The sequence below is a fragment of the Cryptomeria japonica genome, chromosome 4, assembly GCF_030272615.1.
Source record: "Cryptomeria japonica chromosome 4, Sugi_1.0, whole genome shotgun sequence".
In the NCBI taxonomy this organism is placed as follows: Eukaryota; Viridiplantae; Streptophyta; class Pinopsida; order Cupressales; family Cupressaceae; genus Cryptomeria; species Cryptomeria japonica.
Window position 1 is genome coordinate 87423029 of NC_081408.1, and position 12552 is coordinate 87435580.

Genomic DNA, 12552 nt, shown 5'->3' on the forward strand with positions numbered 1-12552 from the left:
CTTGTATATATATGAATCTGCCAATTATGATTATTAAATCTGAAGCTACTTGCTTCCTCTTGATCGATTGCTCTTCTTCTTCTGTTCGATTGATGGATATGTTTTTTTAATCTTCCTTCCCCTCTTTTCCCAATAATGGACTGCATTTTATATCCTTGAGGGATGGGGAGTCACCTTCTTTCCCCTAAGACCCACCCCTTTGAAATGTTATGTCTTTTGATTGATTTGCTCCCCTTCCTGGAACCCGATGCCTTTCATTGTTGACTATTCAATGGCTACTCCCTCTTTGTGGTGTCCACTGCTTTAACTTATGATATTTACTGACTAATGATGATTGCTCCCTCATTCATGGATTAATAACACAAGTCGGTGCTATAGTAAACACTTGGCTGAACAGATTACTGTATACACACTTAATCAGGCATCGATTCCATCCTTTCTATGTGACACCTTAATCCTACGTGCCCGTATGACATATTTGTTGATAGACTCTTAATGGCTGCCAGCTGGAGACTGGAAAATTGAGATGTCTTATAAATAAGACAATTTTCTGTTTGATAGATTTTAATTTTACTTTGTATATTCTGTCTTTTAAGAATGGTTTAAGGAGGTATTAGGCGGGGGTATGACAGTAATGCTCCTAATTCCCACAGATCTGCCAAACTACATATTTATGAAAACCTCAAAAGCTAACATATTGTAGATATTCGATCATGTTGTGTATGTGCAGGAAAATGGAAGGAAGTTTGTTAAAATATAACTGTAGTGCACAGACATTTACATTGTTTATCATTCTCATAATTGACCTACAGTATAAGCATAAATAAAAGGCACATTTCTCACTTCTAAACATCAAGTTTCATATCTAGAAAAGAATAGAATTTAATTCTTATGTCAATGCTAACACATGCTCCTACTGATCTTGCCCTGAAATTTTGAAAATAATTGTTCTGAAACCTCATGCATTTCATTCCTTATCTGAATGTTAAGGCCACTGACTTATCACCTATTAAGGTCCGATATGACAATGCTGAAGGGAGTTCCTAAAAAGTGAGACATGATTCCAATTGGGAGTAGTTAATAAATGTCAATATACACCTATCTATTGATAGGTTTTATGTAGGTCATATTCTCAATTCTCACAGATAAGTTAAATTTCAGATCCATACAAACCTCAAGATACTATATATGTTTGAACTTTACACTTACTGTGCATATATGGGCACATAGAAGGAGATTCACTCAAATGTATAGTGTACAAACATTGATGGAACCTGTCATTTTCATTATTGACATACAGCACAAGTATAACTAATAAGTAATAACAGATTGCTCACATTTAAAACTTAAGTTTCAGACCTGGAATGGAATAGACTTTACTTTATTATGATATTTGCTATGGGCACATGGAAGGAGATTCACTAAAATGTAATTATAGTGTACAAACATTGATGGAACCTGTCATTTTCATAATTGACATACAGCACAAGTATAACTAATATGTAATAACAGATTGCTCACATTTAAAACTTAAGTTTCAGACCTGGAATGGAATAGACTTTACTTTATTATGATATTTGCTAGTCTTTTAAGACCAAGTTACATATAGGTCCGAGACTTCAAATTTTCCCATCCTTGTCTGGACTCTGAACATCAATACGATATATGCTAGTTTACACATATATTGCCAATTTCAATACTGAGGTGAGGAGCACTGTTTTGCATCTATTTTAATGGTGGGTCATTGATAATATAAAATTTTGAAGCTCCAAATAGCTAGCTAACTGTCATGAGTTACATGTACATTTTTGTTGGTAGGCAGCTACCCATAGTTGCAAAAATTGGCAAATAAGTCAATCTGGTTCATGGGTAACTCATAAAATTACTTGAATCCAAAATAACAAAAACTCGCCATGATTGTTTCCAGAAAACTCACAAAATCTGCGAACAACTCATGATTTGTGTGAAAAACTCTCCCATGGCATTTTTATGTCCTTTCAGACTCCCACAATGGGTATTTCTGTGCCCGCAACTGGGTTTTTTTGCCTGCGACTTGTAATTTTCTTGCCACTGACTGTTTTTTTCACTAGCTAGCTAACTGTCATGAGTTACATGTACATTTCGTTGGTAAGCAGGTACCCATAGTTGAAAAATTGGCAAATAAGTCAATCTGGTTCATGGGTAACTCATAAAATTAATTGAATACAAGTAATATCATAACAAAAAGTCCCATGATTGTTTCCAGAAAACTCACAAAATCTGCGAATACCTCATGATTTATGTGAAAACTCTCCCACATCATTTTTATGCCCGTTCAGACTCTGACAAAGGGTATTTCTGTGCCCGCAACTGGTTTTTTTCTGATACTCAAACAGAATGTGCCCATGAACTGCATTTTTCACAGTTGCGTCAAGATTGTTCATGATGACTTCAGCTTTATACCAAAAACTGGAGATGGACAGGATCGTTTGTACTAAAAACTGGAAATAGACAGGATAGTTTGTACTAAAATTTTTACAAACTTGGATTGTTTTTCAACAATGTGACAGCATGAGAACACGTGCAGTGTAAGGCAGCAGTAATTTGTGAATAAAGTCCAGGAGCTTGTAGCAATGGCACAGTAGAAGTAGCACTTATCGAGGACCCAGAAGAAGTTCTTATTATAAAGTTCATAAAAACTGGGTCCAGATTTTATTACAATAATATTTCCTTTCTATGTGTTCTCTGCCCTATTCTTCCAGAAACATTTTAATAAAATTAAAATCCATTACATTAACTTTTTAAGGAGTTTTAGATGCTCATTTTTACTTGTACCTTCAAATTTTTGTGGGCTTAAGTTACATGGTAATAATAGAGGCAGAGACAATGTTGAATTCATTTCCTGGTCTGCGATGTGTATTGAACTCTAATTTTGATCATATATAAAGACATAAGTAATATGTTCCTTAAATTCAATAATATATGTGTTCTTGAAGAAAATTTATACAAATTTATGTGTTATTAATGTTCAGAAAATTTGCCAAGTTATTGCCAAAATTTTCACTAAATTTTTGTCAAGTCCAAGCTTTCCAAATTATATAGCTACCAAAATGGCATTGTGGGGTCTACAATATAAGGCTATTCTCCATTTTTTATCATATATAATTTTTTATATCACCTCATTTATTACAACAATAATCATCTACCAAATATTTTTTGTAATTTTTCCCAGATTCTTAGGCTGTAACATTGTGTCTATCCTAAGTATAACCTTGACAAAACACATAATAGAAGACGGCTCTCCTTACCAGATACCAGCAACTAAGAAAGTCAGCAAAAGGAGTCGCTAACAAAAATCAAGGATTATAGAACCTCAATACAAAAAATAAACTAGATAAATAATTAAAGTCAAAAGGAATTCTCAAAAATAAATATTCACTAAATCTTATCATGAAAGATGACGTTACTTCTACATATGCTAAAGAATGTGTATCGAATCATGAACAGACAATCATGGAAAAATCAACTACCAACTATGGATAACGCCTTTTACTGAAGATGTGAATATCCAAGTTTATGGACATTAAAGATGATACTTTTTTTCAAAGCAAGTTTTTATTGCCCAGCATCCTTAGCTGGCCAAAATCCAGCGACAAAGGTTTGTTTAGTATAAGAAGTGGCAAACTTCTAAGGTAGTAGCTTTATCTCACATATTAGCTACCTGATTAAGAACTTATAGAAAGGGACCTCGATGAAATTGGCTCAAAAGGCTCTATGAGTATGGATTATGTTAAGGATTACTAGATTCAACTCCTAGTGAGTTAGGTTGGTAGGGTTGAAAGGTGGCACAGAGATTGGCTATCCTTGATTTCATCAGTCAAGTTTCTTCAAAAGAAACATATTGCATCTACTGTATAACCTAGGCAAGGTTTATCAGATATAAGAAGTGAACACTTATTTATAAAATCTTAGAATACTCTATTTACATTCCTCTTAATTGTTTTTGGTTGTATTGACCTTTGATGACCCCAGGAGACTCTCTAGAGCATTGCAGACACTCAAACTCAGCTTTCTATTATACATGTTCTATTTATGTCATGTTGTAACTTTCAACATATTGCAGATCATGTAACTAGAAAGAGGCCGAGCTGATTATTTGTCAGCAATGACACAATCAGAAACTGATTTCTTTAGCCTTATTTCTAGCAGTTTGCCTTCGTCAACTTGTTGCTAACTCTATTATTATCTTTTAATTATGCGAGCTAGATGCTCAATTTGCTGATAAAAAAAGATTTTGATTTATTGAATGACCAATTCTGCTTAGGTAAATGCTGGCTGCTAGACGGTGTCTAAGGGTAAGGGCTCGTTGCATGGTGTTACCATATGTTTATTTTGTGTTATTGGTTGGATAAATGGTCAAGTCACAGTCCAAGGTCTCTCAATCATCTCATACATGTATTTCATTTCTAATTGACCTTAAATATTGGGTTCTATTTCTTTCCCATTATTCCTTTCTGGTAAACACAGTAAGCAAATGCAGGTAACATCACAGAACATATATTTCTTGACAGCTTGAATTGCATTCTTTGGCCATATCAGCCCATATGCATTACGTTAATAAACCTTTTTTATTCAATGTCCGTGAAATTTGTTTAAAGCTGATTCTCTTCCCAAATGAATAAAATTATAACATTAAAGGCACACGTACTCCATAAGGGGTTCACAGGCTTAAAGCCAGATAGACGTAGGTTGTACATCTCTTTGAGCAATATAAGTTTTATGATAAACAATGCCAAGTTAAGATTTCATAAAGTAGGTCTCGTGCACCAAATTGGTGCCTCCCTTGGCCCTAAACAAAATGGCATTGTTTTTTAAAACAATGAAATGCAAACAAGCATATGATGCAATAGTCAAATTTGTAACAACTAAAGATTTGATCATAGGTTATACAAATATTTTCCTCTCTTTCGCTACTAATTGGTGATGACCTCAAACGGCTACCTTTCACTTTTATAATTATAACGAATTGCAACAAACCCAACAATATAGTAGTTAAAGGCTTCTGAATTATGTAGCATGAAATTAAAATTTGATCACAGGTCACTGCTTTTTTTCCAGGAGCCTTTTACTACTCATTGTAGACAAAAGAATCCTTGAAAATAGTCAACCAATTTTCCCCCAACAAAGCAAATATACTTAAGTAGCCAAAAGGCTTACTGCTAGAATACAGACAAACAAACAAAAAGACAAGCGTGACCAAGGTTAAAATCTCTCCACTGTAATAAGTGGCTCATAACTCCAGCCAATATGTGGCAGCCAACAACCTCACCAAAACTTTGCCCAAAAAACTTATAACAAAGAAAATGGGGAGAGAGAGCTAATCCACAATATCAATGCAGAAGCCCTAAGCAATAAACATGTGATAAACTAGCGTCATAGTAATAAAAATTAAAATTACAAGGGTTTTAAAAAATACCTGTAGATGCCAAGAAGGGTTGAATTATATCTTCGCAACTCTTACTGCAGATCTTTAAACCCCTGCAAACACCCAGAATTCACTAATGAGGCTATAAATTTTTCGCAAAGAATTTTTAAAGTGAAAATCCCGCCTAAACTAAGAATAGATGCTGTGCGAGAATGCTCCACCTTTAAGAAATTCTTCCAGCGTTAAACAGACATTTCACTGATTTGCATATCAGACGATACTTATATTCAGAAGAACTTTATATGGTTTGGGTGGGCAAAAAGCAAGTCCGTAAAGCGAAAACTTAAAATAATAAATAATAAATAATAAAAATCGTGAACAGTTATCTTCTAGTGATTGATTGTGCCCCCAACAAATTTATATTGTGGCATATTTTTTTATTTTATTAAGTAATGGTTTGAGAATAAAATTTCAAAGATATACTTCAATGGAGATTATAATAAAGGCCACCTTTATTATAAAAGTGTCATTGCTGTTTTTATACTAGTATATTTATATTCTAAAAAATATATATGTAAAATAATATCGAGATATTAAAGATGTAAAAATTTTCATATATTCAGAGACAAGTGGCAATGATTCTATATTATTCAAAGTAATAAAATAATACTTATAGAGAAACTGAAACATGCATGCATTTACCTGTCATCTATGTGTCAAATTTATTCAAAACTAATTTTTTATTTACTAATATTTGTATGTCATTGTAGATGCCTCTCGGCATGAATATTGAAATAAAGGTAGTTGTTAATAAAAAACAGATAAGAATTTTGCGAATAAGATTTGGAATAAAAATATTAGAATAAGATATGAACATATAAATCAAATTTCATCATAAGGAGAGGTAATTCAACACATTGGTAGACCACGCAGATTTGGATCTATCGATCAAGGAATTGCAAGTCTATCAAGGGTGAGATTAGAAAAGACAAAGGGTGTATGGAGATTTCAATCTGGAGGTAAAGGAGAGAGGCAAAGAAGCAATGAAACAATTGATGGGGAAATGAAGGCTTGTGGAAGGATAAATTTAGGATACTGGATAGAGGGAACAGGTGAATCCATAATGGTGTCTCGCAACAGATGACTAAGTTGACTAGTATGGAGCCCCTAGGAGAACAGTATGAACAACATCGACAAAGTTTCTTTGAAGGAAAAGTGAAGCATATTTGGAAAGATAGAGCGAGCAAACAAGTGTTCAACGGATAATTTGTGAAAACCCTAGCATGAAAGAGGCTTGATCCAAATTGGCAACACAGTGAGAGAAAATCTACATTTGGGCATGGATGTGGTTGGCCACAAGCCTGTAATTGAGATCCGGGTGACAAAAGACTTATTTTACCTAGGGCAATAGTTTGATGCATTTCTTTCTTTCTAGATAATAAGGATTTAGATCAGACGGTCCAACAGATGAAAGAGGTTGCCCTCTTTGTCAAATGGGGTGGGGGATACTCCAATCCCTAAGTTGGAACAATGGCACGAAAGTTATTGGGGTCAAGTTAGTTTGAAAACCTTGTCAATTAGCTTTTTTCTAATTGATTCCCTAATAAGTAGATGAAAACCCAAGTCATGAATAATGGTCCTTGTGTTATGGAAGTGATGGGCTTCCACATCAAGGATTGGAAGTCAAATTTTTATCCCTTGAGACAATCCTTAAATGAGGCACTAGTACGGATCACACTATATAATCTTCTAACTGAATATGGAGATATAGAAACACTAAAAATCATTGGAAACATATCAAAATCATTCATGGAAGCAGATAAGAACCTAGTAGATAGAAAATACTGAATGTATACAAGATTGTGTTGTGATGTATGAAAATGGAACCAAGTAGATAAGACCTAATCCCACTCTCATTCACCCATTGGAATACAAAAGAGCCTAAGGAGATATTTCACTTTGACTACTTCTTATGAGAGAAAGAGAGAATCAAGGAATATCTCTTAGGGTTTTTATTCATGTGGTGCTAATGAAGGGGAGATGTGTAAAATATGATGCAATAACCAACTATGTTAGGAGATGAACAATGAAGCAAACATAAACTGAAAATGCAAAATCTAGTTGAATTGAAACTGTGAAACTAAAATCAGAACTAGAAAATAAACTTAGAAGTGCATCTGTTACTGAAATTTGGTGTAGACTGGACAGGACCAAGGCGCCACGCCTTGGTCCCTGACAAAGCAGAGAGCTGAAAACCTGGATCTAAGACTCTAAAGACCAAAAATGTTGAACTGCCAAAAAATGGTGCAAAACTCAGGGGACCAAGGTGCCATGCCCTGGTCTCCAAAACCTGAGACCTAACTCTGTGACTGGGTCTGCACTTGTATCTTTCATCAGTCCTGAAAATTGTGCATTCGCTAGATTCTTGTACCTGCACCTACAACTTGAAAAATGGTGTCTAGGTAGCTATATAGGGGTTTTCCTTAGTCAAACCCCTTGTTTTGGTGGTTTCCACCTCCAAAATAGCTAATAATGTATTGAAAAAGTGTGTGCAAGAATCTTGTGTATATGCAAGATCCTAAATAAATGAGAAAGTGAATCTAGAGTTCTACCCTACACTTTGGAGAGCAAACCCTAAATGAGTGTAAATGTAAATACAAATGCTTCAAATCACTAATACATTAGTAAATCTAATAATGAGTGTTATGAAGCTCATACAAAGACATGAAAATAACACGAAACCATACCAAACCCTAAGGGAGAGGTACAAGCCAATCAACAATTGATGATCTATTATTCTTCAATGTCTTCAAAGCTCCTAATTGATATTGAAGATGATTGATGAAGGCTTTATAAATGCTTGATTTATTGATTGTAGACTCCACATAACTTGCGCTTTCACTTCATAAGAGGCTTCTTCCAAATTACTTGATGGATTGTTGGATTAAATGTCTCAAATGAGGAAAGGAAATGCTATATATATGAAACCCTAACTTTTTTTTAAGTCATAGGCCGACCTAGAAATAATATTTTTCACCAATTTCTTGGATTTGAACATTAAAATAATGCCAAAACATGCTCCCAAAATTTGGGGAGAAAATGTCGGGACCTGTAGCTAGCTACCTGGTCCAGACACCTAGTCCGACTAACTTTTTGTCAAATTTTTGAGGAAGCAAGATATTGTGATTTTAGAGCTAATTCCATGAGTATGTGGGAATTTGAGGCATCTAGATATGTGAAATTGGGCCTTCAAGGTCGAAATAGGACATAATTAGGTCTTTTGATGAAATAATTGGTTGGAAGAATAAAATAAAAAGGGGCACACTTAGAGTAAAGAGCCCAATTTTATGATGTGTAGAGATGAAAGAAGATATTATATTTAATCTAATTAATTAATTAAATAATTAAAGGGAAATTGAAATGCAAGATGCAAACACACTAAGGCATTGCTAACCTAAGCCTGTAATTGTACCACCTAATTAAGGGTGTACAATTTATGATGCTACATTTAGCCCCCACTTTAGGATCATATGACCCTATGTGCATATGCAAGCTAAAGTATAGAAAAGTAAACATTCATGAAAAATGATATATCCAAAAGGTGTCGAACGAAGCCCCCAGCGGTATCTGCAGTACAATGTTAGGAACTGCATCTTACAAAACCACTTGTTAGATAAAATCACCCAAATGCTTACTAGGGAATTGATGAAATTCGCAGGTAGCTATATGCCCCCTATTTTTGCTTGCTAATTTTAGTGAGGTGAAATAGGGTATCATGTTTACCACAGCGAATTGTTAAGGAAAATTGATGACAAATGCTCACAACAAGCTTTGATGCAAGATCAAAACTGATGGAGAATCATTTGGTAAAAAATAGAACTAAATCATAATTTCAACACAACCAAGAGTGTGAGGATTGGAGCTCACAAGATGAAATATTAAGCAAAAAATGCATAATTAAGGTTTAGAAAATAACTACCTTCTAAATTGTGAAAAGGAGGAAGAGATCATTATTCAAAGACATCCACCTTCAAAAAATAGAGGGATCTTTGATAAAGATAACATCTTAAAAAGGGGAGAATGAAAATAAGAATGCATACCTTCTCCAATATGTAGGAAAAGAGGATTCTTAAAGAAGGATTACACACTTTTACCAAGGAGAGATTGTTCATGAAGGATGTATCGTTCTCAACAAAGAATAAGTCCTAAATAGGGAACACATATTCTATATGAGAGATGAAATCCATTTGAATAATGCAACTCAACAAAGGAAAGGTGAATATCTGGATAAAAGAATAGAAGATTGAAATATCACCCTTGCCCCCTATGCATGGAGGCAAGGACATAAAAGAGAGATCATTTATAAAAGAAACACTCTTCTAAGAGGAAAGAGATCCTCTTCAAGGATAAGCACGTACACAACATAAAAGGGTTCATTATAAAAGATATCATGCAATGAAGAAAAGGATTTGATGAATGATTATAGACTTCTAACACCAAGGAAGCAGTCCTAATTAAGGACATGCACTTTGAGATCCTTATTAGGAATACTTAATATGAGAGAGAGAATTCTCAATAGGAATATACACCTCTACAACAAATAAGAGATCCTCATAAAAGACACTACTTCACAAAGGGGATATTTTTAATCTTATGGAGTAGAGAAGTTTTAAATCACTCTTGTCCCCATAAATAGAGACAAGGGGTGGGACAAAAATAGGCTATTATGTTGCTTCCAAAGTATGATTTAACGTGCAATTGTACTATCATGAATGGCAATGAGCCCCCAGTAAGTGAGCTACCAATGTCACATAATGATGAGCAACATGATAGCCACTAATGTTATTCAAATGTATGATAGTTTGGATGAAGAATTTGACTATGCCATGTTAAATATTCTATGTATAAGATGATAAATATTTAAAAGTTTTGATCAAGAAAGTAGTTTTTAGGAGAAGAATAGGCAACTAAGTCATGCTCCTCTTGTGCATGAGAAACCTCAGTAGAGGGATAAGTGTAACTCATTAGGGCCTTATTTATAGAAGAGGGGATATTAGAATGAATAGAAGATAAAGCCTCATAAGTAGGATTAGAAATCTCTTGGGTAGACTCATAAAGAGACTTGTCAATCACTATAATTTCCTTATGAGAGGGATGAGTATCAAGAGAAGCAGAGGATGATCTAATTGAGGTGAAGTCATTGTCACTACTAAATATAGCATTCATGTTGAGAGATGGCCTTTTAGAAGCTTTAGTGGGATTTGAAGGATTATATCCAAGTCCAAATGTGGCTTCATGTATGTTATTTTCTAAAGGAACCTCAATCCCTTGTTTATTTATACCACAACCACTGCCATTATATCCAATCTTAGCTAAGATATGAAAAATTGGACCATAAAGGGATGCCATATCAGAAAGAGATGGTGATGTTAGGTCCAACTAGGAAAGCTAATGTACTGAGAGGGGAGGGGTGAATCAATACTTCAAAACTTTTCTTCAGAAACAATCTTACTGATAAACATAAATTGTAAACTACTGATATAAAACTAACACATAATTATAGAAATAACATTCATACACATTTCACTCCATAACACAAATATTTTGGTTACGCAGAAACTCTTTGTTAGAGAGAAAAACTGCAGTGGGGATGGCACCCACAACTTCACTACTGCAATAATAAAGGTTGCTCGGTTAGAGCTACATGTTTAGTTGTTTCTGATAGCTTACCCTGTTAGGAGTATCAAGATCTTTAGATCTACCTTGCTAAAGGATTTCACAACACTTATACAAAATGTTGCACCTGGTTAAAGGTTTTACAATTTATAGACTTTGTTAGAGTCTTTTACCCTATTAAAGGTTTCTATTACAACTCAAATGATTCAATAAAATCTTTACAAATATCTGCAACTTTACATTTGAAATGTTATAGCAGATTCTATGTGCTTAATATGAAATTACCTTGCTCATAGCATACCTCGATAATTGATAAATCAACTCGGTAAACCCTTCTGTTTACTCTGTCCCTTAAATTGTTCTCTGAAGACTTTCTCGGTGACCTCTGAATATCTCTATCAGTCGTAGAAGTCACAACTCAATGTGTCCTCTTATGATTTTCCTTTTAACTCTTCTATCACACATGTCTCTCTCCTTGATTCTCAAGTCACTTTGTATAAATAGATCTCTAGGACGGTGATCTGTTCATGCTTCGATCTTACAAACAAGATTCATCGAATGAATAAACATAGAAATTATTTCATTGGATAAACTTCCTCAAAATCATACAAAATCTTGAAGTGCAATTTCCTATGTGATAACGGTTCCTTGTTCCTCGATTCTTGTAACACGTTTCCACATATGTGTCCAGGTTCATTGAATATGGTAACACGTTTCTACTCGGTTCAGATTACTCGGTATACCTTCTTTGCTGCTCGGTAGACATAGAACATTACTTGGTAGACAGCTCGGTGTATACTTAACTCTGTGACTCCTTTCTTCTGTAATCGACTGCTTTAGTGCTTACCGACTGAATATTTCGGTAGTATTAACTGACTAGAGTATATAGGATGACTTTGGACATAAAACTAATGACAACTTAGTAAATAATAACAATCTCCCCTTTTGACATTAGTTCGGTATGTTTGACAAAACTCCTTTCAAAGTCATAACTCAAAATCTATATACTTACAAAATTTGACTAAGATGACAATGTATACAATTGTCAATGAATAGTAACATATTCAAATATATACTCCCCTTATCAATATACTGTACATATCTTAATTTGCATGCTCCTGTGACCAATGCTCGGTGTTCACTACTCTGTGTTCTATGCTCCCCCTATCAAATTCAGCTATACATTTGGATACTCTTTTCTGCTCGGTACACTGTACACTCTTATACTCAGTATACTCCCCCTTTTTGACAAACATCAAAACTAGTTACCATTAGGTGAAGGCAACTGGTCAAAAATAGATTTATACTTTGCACTGGCGTTGGTGAGAGCAGTGGAGAGTGCATCTTTGACACTGTCCATTAGGGAAGTTTGAGCTGTAATATCAGCTAACAGTGAAATCAAACCATCTAAAGTGCTTCACTCTTGTTGAGTGGATAAGTGGGTAGCTCGGTTGATCTACTCTTGGACTGAT

At 34.5% G+C, this 12552-nt stretch overlaps 1 protein-coding gene across 1 annotated transcript in view; it reads right to left on the reverse strand.

Moving 5' to 3' along the window:
* Window positions 1–5739, reverse strand: part of LOC131070176 (sm-like protein LSM36B) — a 66395-nt gene extending 60656 nt beyond the window's left edge. Inside the window, exons 1-2 of the mRNA XM_058005713.2 lie at window positions 5626–5739; window positions 5456–5517 (exon numbers count right to left, since the gene is read on the reverse strand). The gene's annotated coding sequence lies outside the window, so the exon portion shown is untranslated. The remainder of the gene's footprint in view (window positions 1–5455; window positions 5518–5625) is intronic.
* Window positions 5740–12552: the final 6813 nt, after the last annotated feature.